This window comes from Fukomys damarensis, unplaced genomic scaffold, assembly GCF_012274545.1.
Source record: "Fukomys damarensis isolate Sample0158 unplaced genomic scaffold, DMR_v1.0_HiC HiC_scaffold_10, whole genome shotgun sequence".
Taxonomy (NCBI): Eukaryota; Metazoa; Chordata; class Mammalia; order Rodentia; family Bathyergidae; genus Fukomys; species Fukomys damarensis.
The window spans coordinates 5,676,253-5,698,122 of NW_022900922.1; the positions used below are offsets into that span (position 1 = coordinate 5,676,253).

At 44.3% G+C, this 21,870-nt stretch overlaps 1 long non-coding RNA gene and 1 pseudogene across 1 annotated transcript in view; one reads left to right on the plus strand and one right to left on the minus strand.

Moving 5' to 3' along the window:
• The first annotated feature begins 2,978 nt into the window (after nt 1-2,978).
• Nucleotides 2,979-3,797, plus strand: LOC117285442 (annotated as a pseudogene).
• Nucleotides 3,798-21,047: 17,250 nt separating this feature from the next.
• LOC109117938 overlaps nt 21,048-21,870 on the minus strand; it is a 1,674-nt gene continuing 851 nt past the window's right edge. The window contains exons 2-3 of the long non-coding RNA XR_002025253.2: nt 21,440-21,563; nt 21,048-21,074 (exon numbers count right to left, since the gene is read on the minus strand). This is a non-coding gene — a long non-coding RNA (uncharacterized LOC109117938). The remainder of the gene's footprint in view (nt 21,075-21,439; nt 21,564-21,870) is intronic.

A 21,870-nucleotide genomic window follows, 5' to 3' on the forward strand; every position in this document is an offset into this window, starting at 1 on the left:
GATTAAGACCTAATGACAGACTGGGGATTTGGCTCAATGCTCCCACCACCCGCCTTGCAAGTGCAAGGACCCGAGTTCAATCCCGGTACCCCCCCAAAAAAAACCTAATGATAAATACTTTCTCAACACCTTACTTTTCTCTTTCGTAGCATGTATAATTGCATAATTAGTGGGTAGTTTGTTATTTGATGCCTGTCTGCTGCTGGCTCTAACACACCCGGAGACAGGAGCTGTGACTTTCTCCGGCTTCTGTTCCCAGCTCCTTGCAAGGCCAGATACACAGTTGGCTATCAATGAATATGAACTGACTTCGTGGCTCCCGTAGTGCACGAGGACTTCAAAACGAAGTGAAGAAACCTATGTAACATTATGTTAATACTCCCCAGACTTATGGAACCACGGAACACCTTTTTTTGGAGAAACAGTGAGAGTCTGAAGAACCAGACCAATCCATGTAAGGACACACTTGAGAAAATGCTGTACTGGACTGTCATTAGACTGCCAGAGAAAACAAAAAACAAGAAAGCAAAGACACAAAACAACACTGGTGCTGTCTGCCCTTGTGGCCCAGGGAGAGCTGCAAGTGACTTCTGTATTAGAGATAAAAACAAATTCAATCCCTAGTCCCAGTGGCCACTCAAGAAAATAAAACACATGGCAGTCACCCCTAATCTCCACCCTCCAATCACATTTCTGAAGAATCCAGGACTTTCAAAATGCTATCACTGAGTCCCTATGGCAATGAAAGAGGGGCTTTAGGAGCCTCTTGATCTACTGCTCTTCCAAAGAGGATAGAATTTTTTTGCATAGCTAGGGAAATTAGCATCAGCCACAAGTCTGTCAAGGTCAGAGAAGGGCCTTCTTCTCAGACAGTGTGGAGGGAAAAGACACATATTTCAAGCAGTAGTGACAGCTTGAGAAAACAAGTGCTCATGAAGAATCGATATCAGAGACACCAGACACTGCCCAGGCAGATTCTCACTCACGCACAGGAGCTGAACAGAACAGAGCAAGCAGGGTTCCGCGTGAGGCCAGACCACAGCACCAGGAAATCAAGGGAAACAAGGCAGGAGCCATGCAAAGGGAGAAGAACCACAATGAACAGACATCTCCTCAGTGTCTCCGTGGAGATCAGAGCCAGCAAAAGGGTCGCAGGTGCGCCAGGGAAGAGCCAGCTGTCTCCCGGCCTATGGGGGAGTCACTTTACCAGCAGTGGCGGTGGCAGCTGGAGAAAGAGCTGTTGTGGCAGGAAACCAGAAGGGCCACCATGCAGATAGAAAGAAGCTCATAAACGGAGAGCGAGCATTCCCAGCAGGAGTGGGAGGTGGATCCAGGGCAACACCCAGCTCGGGGAGAAGGTGATGACACACTTTTTGCGGGACACACTTTGTGAATAAAAATGCCATCCATAGCTTGTGGAAACAGAAGCCAAGCTGTTGCAGAGTGCGGGACAGGAGGGACGTTGGCAGGCACAAGAGGGAAGGGCACAGAGAAGACAAATGAAATTGATGTCAACTATTCCATTTATGAGTCTGGCAGGGAAAGGGAGGAAATGTAGAAACCAGGCTTGTAGCAGTTCAAATTCAGATTCTTTTAATATTAAGGAGACCCTCAATGTTCTCCAGCCAAAAGATTATGAACCTAGCATTTTCAGGTGGGTCCTGCCACCTCACCCAAATGCAGAAGGAAGGGCCATCAGTCAATGCATCTAGAGCCCACCCCAAACGCAGGATGATCCCATCGTGAGACCTGTGACTTAATTATGTCTGCAAAGATCATTTCCAAATAACATCACACTCACAGGCACCAGGTGTTAGGGAATTGATCATGTTAAAGTCTGCTGTGACGCCGCCTCACAGGGTGCATTCTCCTGGTACATCTTGGCTCCTAAAATGACCTCATGCCCTTATCTCTGGTTTCCCTCCCCACCAAGGCCACAGTGGTCCAGGAAAGTTGAAACCTGTGTCTGCAGGACTGGGCCCATAAAGGCAACCTGGCCTGTGATAGGTTAAAAGTAGCTCACTCCTCATAAATAAGCAATAGCCCACCCCAAACTGATAAAAGGACCTTCCTTTCTTTGTTCTCCTCTCTCTCCTTCTGCTTTTTCTTCTCTCTCTCTCTCTCTCTCTCTGCCTTCCTGCCTCCTGCTCGCCTCCCTACAATAAAGATCTCCTGCCGGACCTCTCGGTGCGTGAGTGGCCTAATTGGGAAGGGGCACGCGACCCACCTTTCACCAGGAGCGAGGACTTGAACGTTATTATCCTTCAGGGGGACACAATTCAACCTACTACACTAGCCTTGGGCAATCACTTCATCCTCGGAGCCTCAATTTTCTCACCCGTAAAATGTGAAGCCTAACTTGAAAGGTTGCTATGGAGATGCAAAGAAAATTAGGCTCAGTTGGGCTAGTGATGCACACCTGAAATGCCAATTATTCAGGAAGCTGAGGCAGGAAGAGCACAAGGTGGCCCCTCGTCTGGGCAACTTAGTAAAACTTGTCTCATTAAAAAAAAAAAAGAAAGGGCTGAGGATGTAGCGCTTGGTTCAGTCCCCAGTAGCACACACACACACACACACACACACACACAGATTAGGCTCTCAGGAGAAGTCAAAGAATGTAGTCACAAAATGACAAGTACCTCAGGATTCCACATACATGAGCTATTTGGAGTAGTCAAATTCATAAAAATTGAACAGCGGTTACTCTGGGATGGGGAAAGAAGGGAGTGGAATGGAAAGTTATTGTGCAATGGATTTAAAGCTTCAGTTTTGCAAGATAAAAAAGTTACAGATTGGTTACTCAACAACGAGAATATATTTGACTACTGAATGGTACACTTAAAAATAGCGAAGCTGGAATGTTTGTTATGTGGGGTTTTTTTGGTTTGGTTTGGTTTTTTTACCACAATAGAAAATGTGAAAAGAAAAAAGGATCAGGTCGAAAAGTGAGCGGCAGGTCGGCTGCAGCTCTGCTCTGAATCGTGTCGGCCACTCCAGTTCCCGCCCTTGAGCCTGCGTGGTTGCTGTCGCTGCGCTCCTGCAAGGGAGGGAGAGTTCCAGTCGCAGCGCTGAGAAGCGATCAGCTGAAGAAGAAGCTGCAGACCTCCCCAAAGCCTACGAAGATCTCCAAGTTTGGATTTGCCGTAGGCAGCCGGACAACCAAAGCGTCAGCTACGTCCATCAAACTTGGATGGAGTAAGCCTGAAGAGACTGTTCCAACTCTTGCTCCAAAATCCCTTTCAGTGGCAGCAGCTTTTGATGAAGATGAAGACAGTGAACCAGAGGAAAGGCCCCCAGAAGCAAAGATGAGCATGTAGACTACTGGAAGGGACACACCAACAGCGGCGGGACCAAACTCCTTCAGTAAAGGAGAGATGGGTTTTCTGATAACCACAGCTATGAGAGCAAAATATAAAACCTCATCTTGGAAATGTCCATGACCAAGACAATTAAATGATGTGCTTTGAATTGGGGTGTGCGGTGGGTGTGAAGTCAAAAGGAACAGTTTCCTTTTTTAAAGAACGGTATAAGACTATCTTTGGACACTCATTTTTTTTCTTTTTCATTCTTTTTTAAGACTGAGTGGTACTCAAATAAGTGAGAGTTTGAAATTAGAGGTAATTTATGTTTTATATACAGATTTCAAGACATTTGCTAATTTTGTAGTTTCATGTGATTAGTTTCCAAAGGTTACAGATAATAAAGAAACCAGAAATGGTACCTTTTTAAGAATTGTATATTTTTCAGGCCCAGGGATTTAGCTCAGTGATTCTGCCACCTGCCTTGCAAGTGCAAGGACCTGAGTTCAATCCCTAGTACCAAAAAAAAAAAAAAAATTGTTTTTGCATTTTTTTAGACACAACATTAGCACTTTAAGAGGGAAGCAAAACGTACTATTTAAAACTGTAAGCATTTACTCCTAAATTAACTCTCCTATTACCTAAACTGCCTCCAAGGAGCAGCCTTATAAGAGAGAGGGGGGAGCATCATATTGAAAGGGAAATGTTGCTGGACTATTGACTGAAAGTAACTTTAGATAAAAGTAAAATAGAGTTTTTCCCTTATGGGCATAAGTTTTGCTGTTACATTATTAGGTACTACATTGCTATCAGTGGATATGGATGCTTAGCTCTTTTACAAAAAATAATTTAAAAAAAATTTTCAGCCAGGCGTGGTGGTGCACACCTGTAATCCTAGCACTCGGGAGGCTGAGGCAGGAGGATCACTGTGAGTTCGAGACCAGCCTAGGCTACATAGTGAGTTCCAGGTCAGTCTCAACTACATAGTGAGACCCTGTCTCAAACCCCGCCCCAAATTTTTTTTCTATGTGAAGTATCCAGTATTTGAAGTAGCCCATTTCACTTTAATGGTCTTGTCTACCTTCGTTAGTCTTCAAAGAACAGCCATTAGCTACCACAGTAAATCAGTATTTTGAATGTGCTTCTCTTGGTTTTTGTTTATTAGTCAGTTCCTATAAGCATTTTCTCCAGAACTTGAGGCAAATCATAAGGAAGCTGTTTCTTTTAAAATACAAGCCCCCACCAAAAATCTAAATGTACATACTGTTTAACTATTTGGTTGGTTTTTATTTTTTAAAAAACACCAAAAAAATTTTTAACACTGTAGAAGATGGGAAACAATAACATGCATTTTCTGTAACTTTGTCTATGCATTTATATAAATAAGTTGTAAAATACAATTTGAATTGAACTCATTACAGGATCTTATTAGAACAATTATGTTATTTTAAGTGTATGCATACGGCCCAGTGGCCTCTCAAAAGCATATGGTAGGTACTAAAAATAGAAGAAAAGAAAATGGATCTTAAAACACATTTTATGGAATAGTCCATCACATATACGGTTAGATTTGTGTACTCTCGGTGTTTTGTTTTGTATTTTTGTGTTGCATATGAACTTTTTAATGTGACAGTTAAACACATCTTTGAAAGCATAGTCAGTCACAGACAAAAGAAAAATGATACAGCGATTTCCTTTAGAATTCCTACGTTAAATTTGGAGGCAGCTTCAGACTATTTTATTGGTGGTAGTTACTTGCTGATCTTTGTTAATGGGTAGAAATCCAGAGAAGAAACTCACACATATCCCTAATAAATTGTTCTTTTACATTAAAATTTAGATTAAGCCCCAAGTAAAACAAAGGAAATGTACATAGAACTACTTGTTCTTACATGATTTAATTATATCAAGATACATGAGTTTGACTTTAACTTACTTTTATGTAGGTGAACTATTCAGTTTTGTCCATTTTTCTGTTTGTTAAAATAACATCCCTCTCCTACATACTCTTTTCTTGACCCAAAAGAAATACTAATCTAAGGTCAAGGTGAGGAGAGAAACGACTGAGATGAATGTCTTTACTGAGATAACCAATAAATTTTGTCAAACGCAAAAAAGAAAAAAGGATTAGGTGATTGAACTGCAAGCCCTTTGTAAATATTCAAAGCACTGAGAAAATACCAGGTTTTCTGCCTGCCACACCCCCAGGCACAGACCAGGGCCTGGTATCTAGTAGATGCTCGATGAATGTTCACTGATCCAGTGAATCATCTTTACTATCATTCTTGTTATTCACAGTGGGAGACAAGGGGTCATGAGAGAGGGGAAATAAGCAGCAGAGCCTTCTCCTAGGGACAGAGGACAAGCAGAGGGTTGCTGTGACCCCCTGAGCCGTAAGTCTGGGCCACCCAGAGCTGTTCCAGATAGACCAAAAGTTGTTCACAGTGTGTGATGTCTTGAAAGCACAGCTCTCAGTGCCTGTGCAAAGGCCCTTTGAAGTCATGTGGGTGCTATCTCTCTCCACTATCTTTTCTGCAGGGGTGAGGGGTAGCAGGAGGAAGAGGTTCTGAGTCCCCAAGAAAGAAAGGCAGGTGCTATACTGAGCAGAGAAGGCTGCTTGTGCTCTCTGGAGAGACCCTGCAGAACATCTTAGGAGATCCCTAGACTTCAGCAAATATGATCCAAAGACCACCTGGACCTCATCCTAGAACAAGGTTTGGGCATCCCAAGCCTGTCCTTAACCTGCCGGACTTCCTGCAGCCTCATTGGAATCTTTTGTAAAGGTAACAGAATAAGCCAGTTGTGGTGCCACATACTTATAATTCCAGCCACTCGAGAGGTTGAGCTGGGAGGATTGTAAGTTCAAGGTCAGTCAGGGCAATTTAGCAAGACTCTATCACAAAATTTAAAAATAAAAAGTCCTTAGGATGCGGCTTAGTGACGGAGCACTTGCCTAGCATGCCTGAGGCTCTGGGTTCAATCACCAGCACTGCAAAATAAAGTTACAAACATGTTTCACATCTACGACTGGATAAGATTTTAAAATCTTGTTTGGGAGGGGGAAAAAAAGCCCTGCTGGGTCTTGGTGGGGGACAGTTTAGTAGGGAGGAGTCTGGGAAAAGCAAAAACGCCAATACGACCAGGTACCTAGGCCCCAGTGTCCGAGGAGAATGGCACAGCAGACCTCCTTCAATAATGACGCCTTTAGAAGACTGAGAAGCCTCCCTGGGAACTCTCAGCAGAGGGACGGGAAAGGCTGGACCGCGCCCAACGCTGTGCTTCAGTCTTCAAGTAGGAAGTGTCAGTCAAAAGACCAAAGCCAAGCAGAAATCAGGACTCTATTTTTGGTGCCTTGTACAAATTCGCTTTAAAATTCACCCCGACCAGAGGTGATGACTTTGCACCACAGACATGGACACACCTCTGGGCATGGAGGGGTGGAACTGGCCCTGAATGAAGAACTGTCCTTTCATATTCAGAGCTGGCACAGCAGGAGAGAAAGAAAGGCTGGGCTGGCACTGGGGAACAAGGAGGGCTGTGTGTGCTACAGCACCATCCAGAAAGCAGGCGGGGAGTGTCGGCGGGCTGTCTTTGTGCAGGCCGCCCCACCCCACCCGGGCTTGACTCCCTCCCTGGTCAGAAGAACCAACCAAGAGAGGAGACCAGCAGGAGCCAGAGGGAGGTCTGCGGAGGTCCTTGACCAGTCCAGACCCGCAGCGGAAGTTCACTGTCTCCCTTTCTATCCAAAAGACCAATCAAATCTGCCTGAAACAGCATGTCCCATCTACGAGAGAAAGAGACAGACAGACAGACAGACAGAGACAAACAGGAAGAAATGGATAAAAAAGGAAAAGATTGCTAAGAATAAGTTTCTTCTTCCTCTGTACATGGTTTGGTGGGGACTGGCTGGAACCAAAAGAAGTGGTGGCTAAAGAAAAACATATAGTAATGGATGTAGCCAAAGAAAGGGGAAACTGTTGACACAGAGACAGGAAAGGATCCGGTGAAAGCAACAATTGGTGTCATATGTGGAGGAGACCATCGGCAGGTCCAGTCAGAGTGCGGAGAAGGTCAGAAGGAGCCAGTATGGAAGGGTGGAGGGAGCATCACGGTCAAAACCAATTCTGGGCCCTCAGTTGAGCTCACCTGGGTTTGGGCAGGAAGCAGCCACCCCAAACAAAGGCAGGACAAGGCCCACTCCTGGGGACTCCTGGGGGGATGGCTTCTCTCAGCAGGGCGTCTGGACAGAAGGAAAATTCCCAGGAAAGCTGGTCAGGAGGCAGGGGTGGGAGGGAGCCAGCGGGCCAAGACTGGCTTCCTGGGTCTGGGTCCCACCAGGTGAGAAACTGGGCCTAGACTGGGGGGTCGGCACAGGTCAAGGGTAAGCTGCTTCTTGCCTCACAGAAGCCTGACAGGCCGCAAGTAGTTCAGCCTTGGCCTGTGGGCTGGGAGCGTGGCTCATTTATTTATTCAACAAATATTTGTGCAACACAGCTGTGTGTCACTCCCTGTGCTAAAGTCCTTCGCTGTGTCACACCCTCTTAAGCATAAAGTCTTTCAGAAAGTTGCCACCTGACCTGAGCTGCCACTTTGGGGGAGAGGAGCAAGACAAGGAGCTGTGCCCACCCCGGGGTGAAAGCCCAGAAATTGCTCACGAAGCTGTCAGTCCACAGCCCCCCACAAATCTCCAGTGCACACCACAACTCGCTGTCTGTCTGGCAAGCAGAAATTGATCTCATCACTCCCAGGCATCCCAGGTCACGTCAGTGACATCTCAGACACGTCGGGGGTCGGCCAGGTCAGGGAGCCCACCCTGCTGCCCTCCAGTGGTGGACGGCCCTGGATGAACACGGTGCCACATCTTCTGTCCTCCCGACCTCTGCAAAGACCCCAGTTGCTGTGGCAGAAGTGGCTCCTCCCAGGCTTGCTCCCTCCCGGGCTTTTCCAGAAATCAAGGCACAAGTCCTTCCTGTCTTAGATCCTTGCAAATCGATCTTGAATCCGTGTGGGTTGAGTTTTTTTTTTTAACTGTGGTAAAATATACATGACTAAAAAGTCTGCCAGCTGAGAGGCCTTACGTACCATCACGGTGTGTAGCCACCACCACCTTCCACCTCCAGAACGTTTTTATCTTACACAACTGAGGCTCTGTACTCTCCTCTGTATTCTGTACTCTCCTCCTCCCTGGCAACCACCACTCTTACTCCCCTAGGAACTGGACAAATCTAGGTACAGCAACAAGAATGGCCATCAGTAAGTGAGATCATACGTTAGTTGTCCTTTTTGTGCCTGGCTTATTTCACTTAGCGAAATGTCCCCAAGTTCTAGCTGTGTTGCAGGCTGAATAATATTCCTGTGTGGGTTTACACCATATTTTCTTTTCCGTTTTTGTCTATTGATGGACATTTGCGATTGTATTTGCTTTGAGCTGCTGCAGGTAGCGCTGCTAGGAACCCTGGTGTATATGTGCTTCGTCGAACAAGGCTTTGCTTCCTTCTTTTTAAGACAGAGACAGGGTCTCATTAAGTTACTAAGTTGCCCAGAAGGGCTCAAATTTGTGATCCTCCTGCTTCAGCCTCCCAAGGTGCCGGGATTACAGGCACGCACTACCACACCTGGCTCCAGTTCTCATTTTCAGTTATTTTGCGTACGTATCCAGAGGTGGAATTGCTACTTCGTGGAGTTTATTGGCGGGAGGGATTGTTTTTCACACTGCTGCACCATTTTATATTCCTCTGAAGCGTGCCAGGGGTTGCAGATCTTCCATTTTCTCACCAACACTTGTCACTTTGTTTTGTTTTTGGCTCCACTCACCTTTTTGTTTTTGCACTTCAGAGTCTACCAAAGGAGTAGTCCTCCTGCCTCAGCTTCCTGAATTCCGGTTTACAGACGTGTACGACCACCCTGCCTGGCATTTGGGTTTTGCTTTTGATGATAGCTGTCATAATAAAAACTTGTCTTAGGGTACCCACATCAGAGTCTCAGTCTGTTCTCTGCCATCTGGGTATGTTTTTTATGTCTTTTTCATGGAAAACATAGTTCTCCCATCATTGATTCATCTACTTCTGTTGTTCATTTAGCAGAGTTTCCATCCTGGGGAGCAAAAAGTGAGTAGCAGACCATGAAGGGCCTGCTGAAGTGGACGGTCCCCGAGCAGGAGCCACTGGCTCTGCAAACATGCTGCCGTCACATTTTATGTGTGTTGCAAAACAGAGAAAGTGGAGAAGACTGGCCTACGGCTGAACTGTTGTTGGCTGAGTCCTTTGGCCTCTTAGCATTCAAAATTAAATTTTTATTTTTTTTCTCATTGAGTTTACTGGCACATTTTAGGTATACAGCACAGTTCCATTCATCATTGGGATCTTGCACCATTACATGACAGGTCTTGGTTCTCATTTTTTCCCCTTGTCCTTGCCCTCCCTTCACCCCCTCCTCCTCCCCATTCACAAACACTTTATTTCCATTTTTTTCATTTTCTCATATTTTTTCTTTTGCCTTATTACTGTTCTCCTACCCTTTCCACTTTCCCTACACCTTTAGCCCTTTTCTTACTATTTCACATTGTCAGTTATCCCATTAGGATCTTCTGTACTACTATAGTTTTTCACACCAGAGAAACTATTTGGTATTTACACATGTGTGACTTATTTATTTCACTTAGGAGCATATCCTCAATATGTAACCATTTTTCTATTAATGGATCTAATTTCTCCTTTATGGCTGAATAATATTCCATTTTATAGAAAAACCACATCTTCTTTATCCAGTCTCCAACGGATGGGCAAATGGGCTGTTTCCAACTTTTAGCTATTACAAACTATGCCGCTATAAACATAGGTGTGCATATATCTCTGTGATATGACTCTTTTAATTCTTTTGGAAAGATACCCAGCAGAGGGATGGCTGGGTCAAATGGAACCTCTAGTCCCAGCTCTTTGAGGTATCTCCATATTGATTTCCATAGTGGGTGCACTCCCACCAGCAATGGAAAAGGGTTCCTTTCTCCCCACAACCCCTCCAACATTTGTTATTGTTTGGTTTCTTGATAGCAGCCATTCTTTGTGGGGTGAGGTGGAATCTCAGTGTTGTTTTCATCTGCATCTCTTGAATGACCAGTGATGTGGAACATTTTTTCATATATTTACTTGCTGTTTTACTTCTTTGTCTGAGAAATGTCTGTTCATTTCAGATGCCCATTTTTGAATCGGGTCTTTATATTTGGGGGGGCTGATTGTTTTGAGTTCTTTATATATTCTAGATAAGAGTCCTTTGTCTGAGGAGCAGCTGGTAAAAATTTTTTACCACATTGTAGGTTGTCTTTTAGTGCCGTTGATGGTTTCTTTTGCAGTGCAGAAGCTTCTTAATAAGATGAGATCCCAGTTGTTGATTCTTTCTGCAAGTTCCCATACTACTGAGGATTTGTTCATAAATGTTTATGCCAATGTCTTCCAGAGTTCTGCCTAACTTATCTTCCAGCAAAGTTAGTGTTTCTGCTTTTAATATTTAGATCTTTAATCCTAGTTTATTGCCTGGTGAAAGGTGAGGGTGTAGTTTTAATCTTTGGCAGGTTGAAATCCAGTTTTTCCAACACCATTTATTAAAGAGGCTATCTTGCCTCCAATGAGGATGGTCAGCTCCTTTGTCAAAGATGAGGTAGCTGAGTACATCTGGATTTGTTATTGTGTCTTCCAATCTGTTCCACTGATCCTCAGATCTGTTTCTTTGCCAGTACCATGCTGTTTTTATCACAGTGGCTTTGTAGTATAGTTTCAAACTGGGAATTGTTATACCCGCTGCCATGTCTCTGTTGTCTAGGATGGCTTTTGCTATTCTAGGTCTCTTCTGGTTCCAAATGAATTTTTGGATTCTTTTTTCTAGCTCTGTGAAATACAATGTTGGAATTTCAATCGGCATTGCATTGAATCTATATAGCAGTTTTGGTAGTATGGCCATTTTCACTATGTTGATTCTTCCCACCCAGGAGCAGGGGATGTCTTTCCATTTTAAAATTAAATTTTTAGAACTTTAAAATCCTTTCCCTTTCTAAAAATCTCAACTCTTACAAATGAAATGGGCCTCGGCTCTTAAGTCGTGAACGGCGCTGTAAGTTCAGCAGCTGCCTTGCTCTGTCTGGGTCATCCTGTGATGCTCCTACTGTGGCATGTGGATGTCCCCAAGGCTACAGGGGCAGCGCCGTCACTGAGGCAGGAGCGGGCAGTTAGGGCATCTGCAGGGCTGCAGCACGCAGGAAGGGTGTCACTGCCCTCCTGTCCTGTGACTCTTACGCCCTCCTTTCCAATGCCAAGGAGGCTGCCTCCTCTGGCACAGCAATGAGATGGTGATGGGCTGGTTTCCCAGGAGAAGAAAACAAAAGGAGAGAGAGAAGTCTGGGTGCTGTAAAGAAAGAAGAGAAGAGAACGAAGTTTCTCTGTGGCAGGGAGGCGTTAACTGTCTGGGAAGCTCTCCTGATCCACTCCCTCCGACAGACGTGTGCCCTCTGAGCTCAGTGGCTCATCCTCTCTGTCCCAGTTTCCTCTCCTGCAGAGCAGGCACTCATCACATCACTACACGTGTGGTGGAAATGAATGAATAATCAGCATGCCCCACCGAGGGTGGAGGCCCTCAAACGCAGAGTCGGGAGTGGGGCTGAGCGCTCATCACTGGGAACTAGGACAGGTGCAGCAGAGCTCTGCATATTTTAGCACTGGATTTGGACACGCTCTTAAGTGCATCCTAGAATATGTTCTAAGAAAAGGAAGAGGCAGGCTGAGCAGTCAGTTTCTGTCATTCATAGAAAGCCACTCTACTCCTCATGCAAAGTTCCCCGGCGTGTCAGTAAGGGGCAAAAAAACCCAAAGTCCTTTCTTTAGGTGAACTCAAAATCCTGAAATGTTTCACCTTAAAGAGCCTTCAAACATCCTCTGGCTTAGTGGTCTTCAAGGTTGCTTTGCATTAAATCAGTAGAATCCAATCAAATTTTGGACACAACCCAGTGCCCGAGACAGATGGGAACGGAACTGTTCAGGGTGAGCTGAGGTCAGGACCTGTGTACCTGAGGCTCAGTATTTATCCCCTTACAATTCACAGTCCTGCGCCTCCTCCTCCGAAGCCCCCACTTCACACACACCTATTAGCTGACTCTCACGTTTGATAAGTGAGGAGCCACATCTAGAGAGGTTAGCATCTCAGCCCGGATGTCTCGGATCGGGCTCTGTTCTTTTCTCTTTACATCACACCAGGAATATGTGATAATGGTGTTATGGCTGAGGTGATGAGAGAAGTCAGCGGGCAAGCGGGGCCCTCACAGAGAGAAAGCCGAAGACGGGCAGGAGACAACAAAGGAAAGAGACCCTCGTCCTGAGAGTTGGGTGGAAGAGGGAAGATAATGTTCTGTTCTTTTTTTGGTCCCTTGGGGAAGAAGACCACATCTCCTATGTTAGCAAGGGGCTTAAATTACTGAGATCACCTAAAACTGAAACAGGCACTTTGAAAAACGCTCTTTCTTACCTCAGTGCTGACCTAATGTCAACATTACTATATCTGGGTCTTCCTCTGGAGTTTTGCTGATCAATCTGTGTAGGGTCTGGAATGGTTAATCAACATAATAAAGTTTCTGTGATCTGACACATCCCTGTACCCTATGCCCACCCCCATCCCTGCCACTGGGAGAGTTAATTTTACAGACTCAACAGGGCCACAGGGTGCCCAGACCAAAGGTATTTCTGGGTATGTCTGTGCGGGGACTCGGGAGAAATTCGCATTTGAATGGTGTCTCACTAAAGCAGGCGGCCCTTCTCAATGTGTGTGGCATCACCATCCAATCTGTTCAGGGCCTAACAAAACAAAAGCCGGAGGAAGGAGGTTATTTGTCACTTTTTCTTCCTGTATCTTTGCTTAAACTGAGATTACTCATCTCCTCTCATCTCCTACCCTCAGCCTGGGATTCACATCTCTAACTAACCTGTCTCTCAGCCCTTCGTACTGGGATAAAAATCACACAACCAGCTTTCCTGTGTCTCTGGCTTACAGAAAGCACATAGTGAGCTATCTTGTTCTCCGTGAGCACGTGAACCAATTCTCACAGTATAACTCATTCTGTATGTCAGTGTATGTTTACATGTTTCCTGCTGTTGCTGTTTCTCTGTAGAATCCTAATACTGTGACATTTTCCCTAGTTACTGTGAATATAGAAGTCTTCAAAACACAGTATCTAGAAAATTCTCCCGTACGAGGACACAGGTACAGGTACATTGTGAGATATTCAGGCGGTACTTTCATCTTTGTGGAGGTAAGTCAGCTACCCTAAGAGATGATTTCTGAGTCTGACCCAAAGTCTCACCCTTCGTTTCAAAAACTCCCAAGAGCTAGAGGGGCAATGTTCCTAGAGACAAAAAGTAACATAGGCCATCAAAAACATTCCTAGGGGGCCAGGGATTTAGCTCAGTACCTTGCAAGCACAAGATCCTAAATTCAATCCCAAGTACCAAAACAACAACCAAAACAAACAAATAACCAAAAATCAAATCTGGCATGGCAGTACAATCCTGTAATCTCAGCACTCAAGGGCTGGGAGAGAAGGGTCAGAAGTTCCAGCCCAGCCTGAGCAATTTAGGAAGACCTTGTCTCAAAATAAAAAAGGGCTAGAGATGTAGCTCAGTGCAAAGGCCCTGGGTTCAATCCCCAGTACAACAAGAAGAAAAAGATATTTCCAACCTTTTATTTGGTGCTTCCACTTGTAGAAATTTATCCAAGAGGAATGTTGGACATGTGCAGAGAGATTTATGTTCATTGTGGTATTTGAAATATTAAAAATTAGAAATAATTTTTTTTTGAAACAAGGTCTCTCTATATAACTTAGCCTCACCCTGAGCTCACTATGAAGCCCAGGCTGGCTGTGAACTCATGGCGATCCTCCTGCTTCAACCGCTGTAGTGCTGGGATTAAAAGTATGCACACCACGCCCAGCTAAAAATTAGAAATATGGCCAGGGATTCAGCTCAGTGTTGCCATGCCTGCCTCCGAAGCGCAAGGTCCTGAGTTTGATCCCAGGTACCAAAAATAAGTAAGTAAATAAATAAATGTAAAAATTAGGAATAATTTTAATGACCATCAAGAGAGAATGCTCGAATAAAGATTATGACTAAGCTATGTGATAAAATAGCATAAAGCTATTCAGTTTATTTGTAAGAAACTAGTGTCATAGAAGTATTGATAATTACTTGGGGAAAGGAGCAGATTACAAATTAGCATAATACAGTATATTATTCTATGTTTGCATTATAGCCTTAAAATATATATATATAATTTATTTATTTTTGGTTTTTTGAGACAGGGTCTCACTATGTAGTTGAGACTGACCTGGAACTCACTATGTAGCCCAGGCTGCTCGAACTCATTAATTTTTTTTTGAAACAAGGTCTCTCTATATAACTTAGCCTCACCCTGAGCTCACTATGAAGCCCAGGCTGGCTGTGAACTCATGGCGATCCTCCTGCTTCAACCGCTGTAGTGCTGGGATTAAAAGTATGCACACCACGCCCAGCTAAAAATTAGAAATATGGCCAGGGATTCAGCTCAGTGTTGCCATGCCTGCCTCCGAAGCGCAAGGTCCTGAGTTTGATCCCAGGTACCAAAAATAAGTAAGTAAATAAATAAATGTAAAAATTAGGAATAATTTTAATGACCATCAAGAGAGAATGCTCGAATAAAGATTATGACTAAGCTATGTGATAAAATAGCATAAAGCTATTCAGTTTATTTGTAAGAAACTAGTGTCATAGAAGTATTGATAATTACTTGGGGAAAGGAGCAGATTACAAATTAGCATAATACAGTATATTATTCTATGTTTGCATTATAGCCTTAAAATATATATATATAATTTATTTATTTTTGGTTTTTTGAGACAGGGTCTCACTATGTAGTTGAGACTGACCTGGAACTCACTATGTAGCCCAGGCTGGTCTCGAACTCACAGCAATCCTCCTGCCTCAGCCTCCTGACTGCTAGGATTACAGGCATGCACCACCATGCCATGCTAAAATATATATATGCAGAAAACATGGGTAGTGAGTATAAACTGGGTCTCTCTTTCTTAAGATCTATTTATAATTGATTCGATCACCAATTTGATTTTGATCACCAACAATTAATATGATCATCAATTCTATGGGACTATAAAAGGTTAAGGCAATCCCCAAGTACGGGGATGAGGAAGAAAACATTTTTGTTATTATAGCTGTGCCATGATAAGGTTGACCCATCTGGTTGATCCAAATATGAAATTCAGGCTCATTTTTAATTTACACAATCATACAATTATACACAGACAGAAAGACAGAGACATACACATTAGCACGAAGCATCTGAGTAGGCAGAAGGGCACAGAAAGAGACAGAGGAGCTCACATGTTAGCCTCGTGAGTCACTTTTAATTGTACCTTAGACTCTAGTTCACTAAATGCCTTTGAACTCTGCCCATCCCGTCAGTTCATTACAGTTCAGTTTACTCGATGTGCAGTCCATGTAAATTCTGAAATGTAAGTTGACAAGTAAACACGGAAATGGAAAAAGGTAAAGGCCTTACGGTACCATGGGAAAAGCAAAGGACTGTCAGGAAAACAAGTATGACAGCTCTGGGTAGTGCAAAACGCCCCTGTCCAGTCCCCGCTCCTGTGTTAATTATACTAAGGCACTGCACGTTTAGACCAACAGTAGAAAAAAATAATCACCTCAGCCCAGGTGACAGAGGGGCACGGCCCATTCCCCACATAATGTCTCACTGCTAAGAATGAAAGGAATATACTCAAAAAAGAGAAAGAAAACACTAGTCCAAACAAACGAAATTCACCACCGACATACCTGTTATTGAAAAGAAAATAGTGGTGTTTTTATTACATGTAAGAGAGGGCTTCAAAACATCACATACGCTTTTCAAAAACAAAAATCAGAGGCTCTGACGACAGAGCTTAAGTCCCATTGTTCCTGACCTAAGTTTCAGCGATCTCCCCGCCTGCACCTCCAGCCCCCAGCCCTGTGTCACGCAGAGGCTCCCAAAGTCGTGGCTGGAATCACAGGGACCCGTGATCAGGGAGGGTGGGTGTTCTGCTTCGTCTTGCCTCTCTGCACAGATGCTGTCTTTGGATTTGATTTTCTCACTCTCATACTTTGCTCATTAAATTGTCCTTTACATTTCTTTCTTGTCATCCACAGCTGGTCAATATGACCGGTGAGACAGAATGCAAGAGGCTGCATGATCTTCAAACTCCCTTAGCCAAAGATTCACCTAGCGTAGTCTGTGCAGCTCAGCTGGGTTAGGCCGCCCCCGTGTGTCTCTAGAGGGAACTGCTGTTCCAGACCTTGGAAACCTCATCATCACTTTGAACCAATCATCCATACTAATTTTCCGTCTGCTGACACAATGCACTTGCTACATCTAAAGCATCGGGGTAGCGGACACAAAAGTGATTAAGTCACAGACCTTGTAGTTTCATAGAGGAGGGCAGATATGTAGGAAAAAACTCTAAAAAACAGAAAGCGATACATTCCTTTGATTGTCACAGAAGTTGTGCTCCAAAGATGAGAAGGCAAAATTAATTCCAGCTTGGGGGTGTCTGGAAGGATTGAGGTACGTGACATTTGCCATAGGCTGAAGATGGGTCATAATTTAAAGTCATTCATTCCTGGGCTATTTGAAGCAGTAGTAAAGTCCAGTCATCAAGACAGAAAAACATGGGGCCTGCAGAAGGAAAAGCAAGACATCTTGTGTGTTTCAGTCATGGATCTATACAGAGAATAAACGTAAATTGAGATTTGAAAAGTAAGGGGTTTATATGTCAAACTAAAGAACTTGTACTTCTCTAGGTGATATAACAGGAGCCAGAGAAGATGCTTGGGCAGAGGTACAGTGTTCATGTCTTCAGCAGTCTCGTCCATGTCTGCCTGTGTCAGGTGCAAGGTGCAAGGTGCTGGGTGCCTGGTGGTGAGGAAAGCATGCACTGTCCCTGCCGTCAGGACTTACAGTGGAGCCAGAAGAGAAATAATCAAGGAGCAGAGATAAGCACACACCTTATTTTAGAGGATTAGATAGCTGACGAAGGGGTCAAGATGCTATTAGAACATAGAGGGGCTAGCGACTTCATCAAGATGGGGGGGTCAGAGAAGTCTTCTCTAAGAAGGTGGCATTTTAGGTACCAGAGATCACACTTGGGACCTTGCGCTCGTAAGGCGACAGAACCACTCAGCTACATCCCTAGCCTGAAAGTGGCACTTTTGGAAGTGGGACCTGAACTTGGGAGTAGGTGTAGCCAAATAAAGATTGAGAGGTGAATCTCCCACACTCACGAAAAGGCTCTGGAGCACAAAGGTGTCAGAGCTTCAGAGACCGGACATCAACTCCTACATGCACAGAATAGAGGGTGGTTGCCAGGGACTTGGGGTGGGGAACTAGGAAATGTGGTCCCAGGGTATAAAGTTCCATCTACACTAGAAGAATAAGCTCAGGAGACCTAATGTAAGGTGAGATGAATATAGCTAAAATACTGTATTGTTACTTGAAATTTACAGAGAGAATAGGCCTTAAATGTTCCCATGACACACAAATGGTAGTTATGTGAGCTTGATTGTGGTGATCATTTTATAATGCATTCATATATCAAAAATATCACATCAAACACCTTGAATATAACAGTTTTGATTTTTCAACTGTATCTCAAAAAAACTGGGAAAAAGGACTGCTTATGAGTGGGGAGAGGAACGAAGAGGGACAGTGGCAGGGTTCTACGGAGAGAAATCTGCACTGGTTTGTGCTGGCCTTCCAAGGCGTGGCAGTGAGCCTGGAGGTAAGCACCAGGAGGAGCTGCTGACAACTTGATGCACAATTTAGAAACTGCATCTGGGAACAGTGCAGAGGGGAATGAGACCCCACTACTTATAACCACAATTCTGGGAAGCACACGCACATCACTGTTCCATATCCCTCACCTGAAGTTACTGAGTGTTTCACTCCAGGCACTGGGGCAACTCAAGAACCTGTACTAAGTGGGAATAAAAGGAGCTCATTTCATCCACGCACGCTTCTCCCCATTTAGTCTCTAAACCACTTTGCACCCAACTTGAAGTATGGGTCTTCAGTGTTCAAATGAGAAGGGCAACAAGGGAGGGGCGAGGGGGAAAAGGAAAGAAAGGACAAGAAAAAAAAAGAGAAAACTCAGGGAAAACATGCAAACAAAGCTTTTATACATGAGGGAGGGAATGGGGGGAGAAGCACGCGATGTCATGCACTGGCACAAATCCCCATGATGAATATTATCATTGTGTGCATCTAAAAAGTACCAACAAACATTTTTTGAAAATTAAAAAAAAACAATTTTACCAAAATAAAGAAATTTAAGTTTGCAAAAAAACATTTGGGTAATGACTGTTACTATTCATAAAATATAAACTAATGAAACTGGAACAGTGAAAAGCATGTACAGCTTTCTACAGCCACAAAATTCTGAAACCTTTTTGGTTGATGGATGGGAGCTTAAGCCTCCTAAGGCTTTTGAGGGTTGGGAGACAGACATGGGGAAGAAAATGAGACCGGAAAGCCAGAGTAGAGAATCAGCCAGATGCCACTGGGATCCCCAGTGAGACTAAGTTCCCACATTGTCTGACCCTTGACAGGCCTGAAATAAAATATTTTTAAAAGTTCAAGAACCAGGGCTGTGGATTTTTTTCTGCAGCCTGCCTTGCAAGTGCAAGGTCCCAAGTTTGATCCCCAGTACAAAGAAGAAAAAAAAAAGTTCAAGAACCACTCCATAAGAAGCTAAAAATCTGCCCTTTTCTTTCTCTGCACCCTGAGGAGGTCTAAATCTTCCTTCACTCCCACATCAAACCCGAGATACTAGGTTCCCTAGAACTGTCTTTCTAGTCCGCTTTATTTCTGCAACATTCTGCCAAGCATCTGTGGGTCCTTAAAGGAAATGTGAAAAGGTAGCAGAGACATCTGTACAGCAAAGACATGTGGCACGGGGAAGGCACACATAAATCAAGGTCAGAGAGAAGCCTGCTAGCAACCCGGAAATCAAATTGTGTCGGCGAGAAGGGTCGTGTGGAAAACAGATTAGAAGGGCAATGAACAAGAGAGAAAGAAAGACAGGCAGCGCTACAAAAATTAATGAGAGGCCGAGGAGGCCTGCAGAAGCAGCCTGAATTTGAAAGAGTCTCTCGTTGCTTGAGGATGGACCAGCATTTCAGCAAGTTATATCGACTCGCGCCTGGATAATAAGATGGCCATCCATCTCCACTTCCTTCTTTGCATGTCTGCTACTCTCAAAACGAACTACAGCCTCTGAAGGAAACTAGGGAAATGCGAGAGCAGGTATAGGAATTTAGAGGAGGATAAAAGTCTCCATCACAGTGCCACCTTTTTTTTTTTTTTTTTTTTTTTTTTTTTTGGTGCTGGGGTTCAAACTCTGGTCCTTGTGCTTGTGAGACAGGCGGCAGAACCACTGAGCTAAATCCCTGGGTTCCGCAGCGCCATCTTTCATCTGACCCTCAGCATCAACTCCAAAGACTCAATGCAAACCCAGCTGGCCAAACCTCTATGAACTAGACTAATAAAACTTACCAATGTGATGTTCATAGAGATCACACAAGTTAAAGTTCCAAGTAACTCCACTGCTCCATTAAGTTGCTCGGTTAAGAGCAACTGTCAGGCTGGGGATTTAGCTCAGCTGTTTGGTGGCCAAGTTCAATCCCCGGTACCAAAAAAAAAAGAGCAACTGTCATTATTATCAAATAAAACTTAGAAGCAAGTGAAGTTATTTCCAAAACTTCATTTAATCCATGGCTTTCCAGCTCTACATGTCCTGCCAGTTTCTTCCTTTTCTCAAAATCTTATACACTCTGACCTCTATATCCGTAAGTTCCATACCATGAATTCAACCAACTGTGGTTTAAAAATGTTTGGGAAAGGGCCAGGGATTTAACTCAGTGGTTTCACCACCTGTCTCACAAGGGCAAGAACCTAAGTTCGATCTCCAGTACCCCCAAGGGAAAAAAATGTGCTACCTTGAGTATTATGCTGAATCACAAGTTGGAGACCAGCCTGGGTGACTCAGCAAGACCCTGGGGATGTGGAGATGTAGTTCAGTGGTACAGCACCCTTGCGTTCAGTATATAAGGATCTATGTTATATGCAAATACTACGCTATGTCATACAAGGGACTTGAGCAGATTTGGGCATGTGTGGGAAGACCTAGAACCGATCCTATGCAGATATCAAGGGACAACTATATACCAGTTTTCTCTTTTATTCCAACTCCTGTGGTGAGGTGAAGCAATCTATTTTCTCCCACCCAAACCTCCAGTCCTCCCAGTGAAACCAATCTTAGCGAGGTGACAGATGCTGTCCAACAGCAGACTTGGGCCCATAACTGTGATCGTTTTGATCAGGCTTTTGGGTCGTGTATGCCCTGCGTCATTCGTGGTACTTGGCACGTCTAAGAGGACAGATACGAGTCCCAGCACAAGCTCAAGTGTTCTAGATATTTAACTTGGGCTGCAGATGTAGCTCAGGGGCACAGTGCTTGCATAGCATGCTCAAGGCCCTGGGTTTGATCCTCAAAGCAGCAAAAAGAAAACACAAACACAAAAATAAGTTGTTAAAATTTAATTTTACGTGTGAACTTAATTTCTATTTTCTGGTGTTTTGATATAGTGGTCTTTGGTGTTTTGATATAGTGGTCTTTGCTCATGCTTTTTGTTGTTTTTCTTGTCCTTGCGCTGCCTCCTATCACAGAATAGGACAAAGGAAATGGAGCAGAGGGTGGGGGAGGGGTAGTGATCTCAACTGATAGTTTATTGTCTTCTACACACTGTTTTTGTCCAGTTATGAAGTTGAGAAACCCAGTGTGACCATTTTAAGCCATTATGGAACTTCAATGGCCCCATCTGAGTGTGTCGTTTGTGTAACTGTTATCTTTGCCAACTTCGCTGCGGGAAAAGGTGCAGGGACCCAGGGGTGGCATTTCCCCTACAGACAGTAAGACCCTGACCCTGGAGACCACTTATTCCACGCCCCTAACAAATCTCCACATTCTGGGAATCAGACACTTGCAGGAAGTGACTATCAAATAGCAACGAAGATATTCTCACCATACTAAGTCTTCCAACTCAGGAAGTGCTCGGCCTCCTGCCAGCCACTGAGATCCCACAAATGGCTCCAGCCCATCTTCGGTGCATTTCAAAAAGCCACACGGGAAACCTGGAGTCCATGGGCCTTGACAAGAAGATACAAAGCATTCCAGAGTCCAAGGCCTGACAAAGTTTCCTGCGCAAAGCGATTTTTAACAGCTCATGTCACTCACTGCCCGATGACACTAATTTTTCTAAGGAGGGCGTCCAGCACATTCCTAACGTTGGTGCAGAAAGACAGGCCGGAGTCTGCATCCTTAAACGCTCTCTCAGCCTGGCTAAACCAAATGAGTCACAGAGCTGGCGCGTGCGTTTTGAGTCTTTCACTCCAGGATGCATGGGGTCAAAATACAGTTCCAGGGGCACAGGAGGAAGCGGCGGAAGGGGTGGGG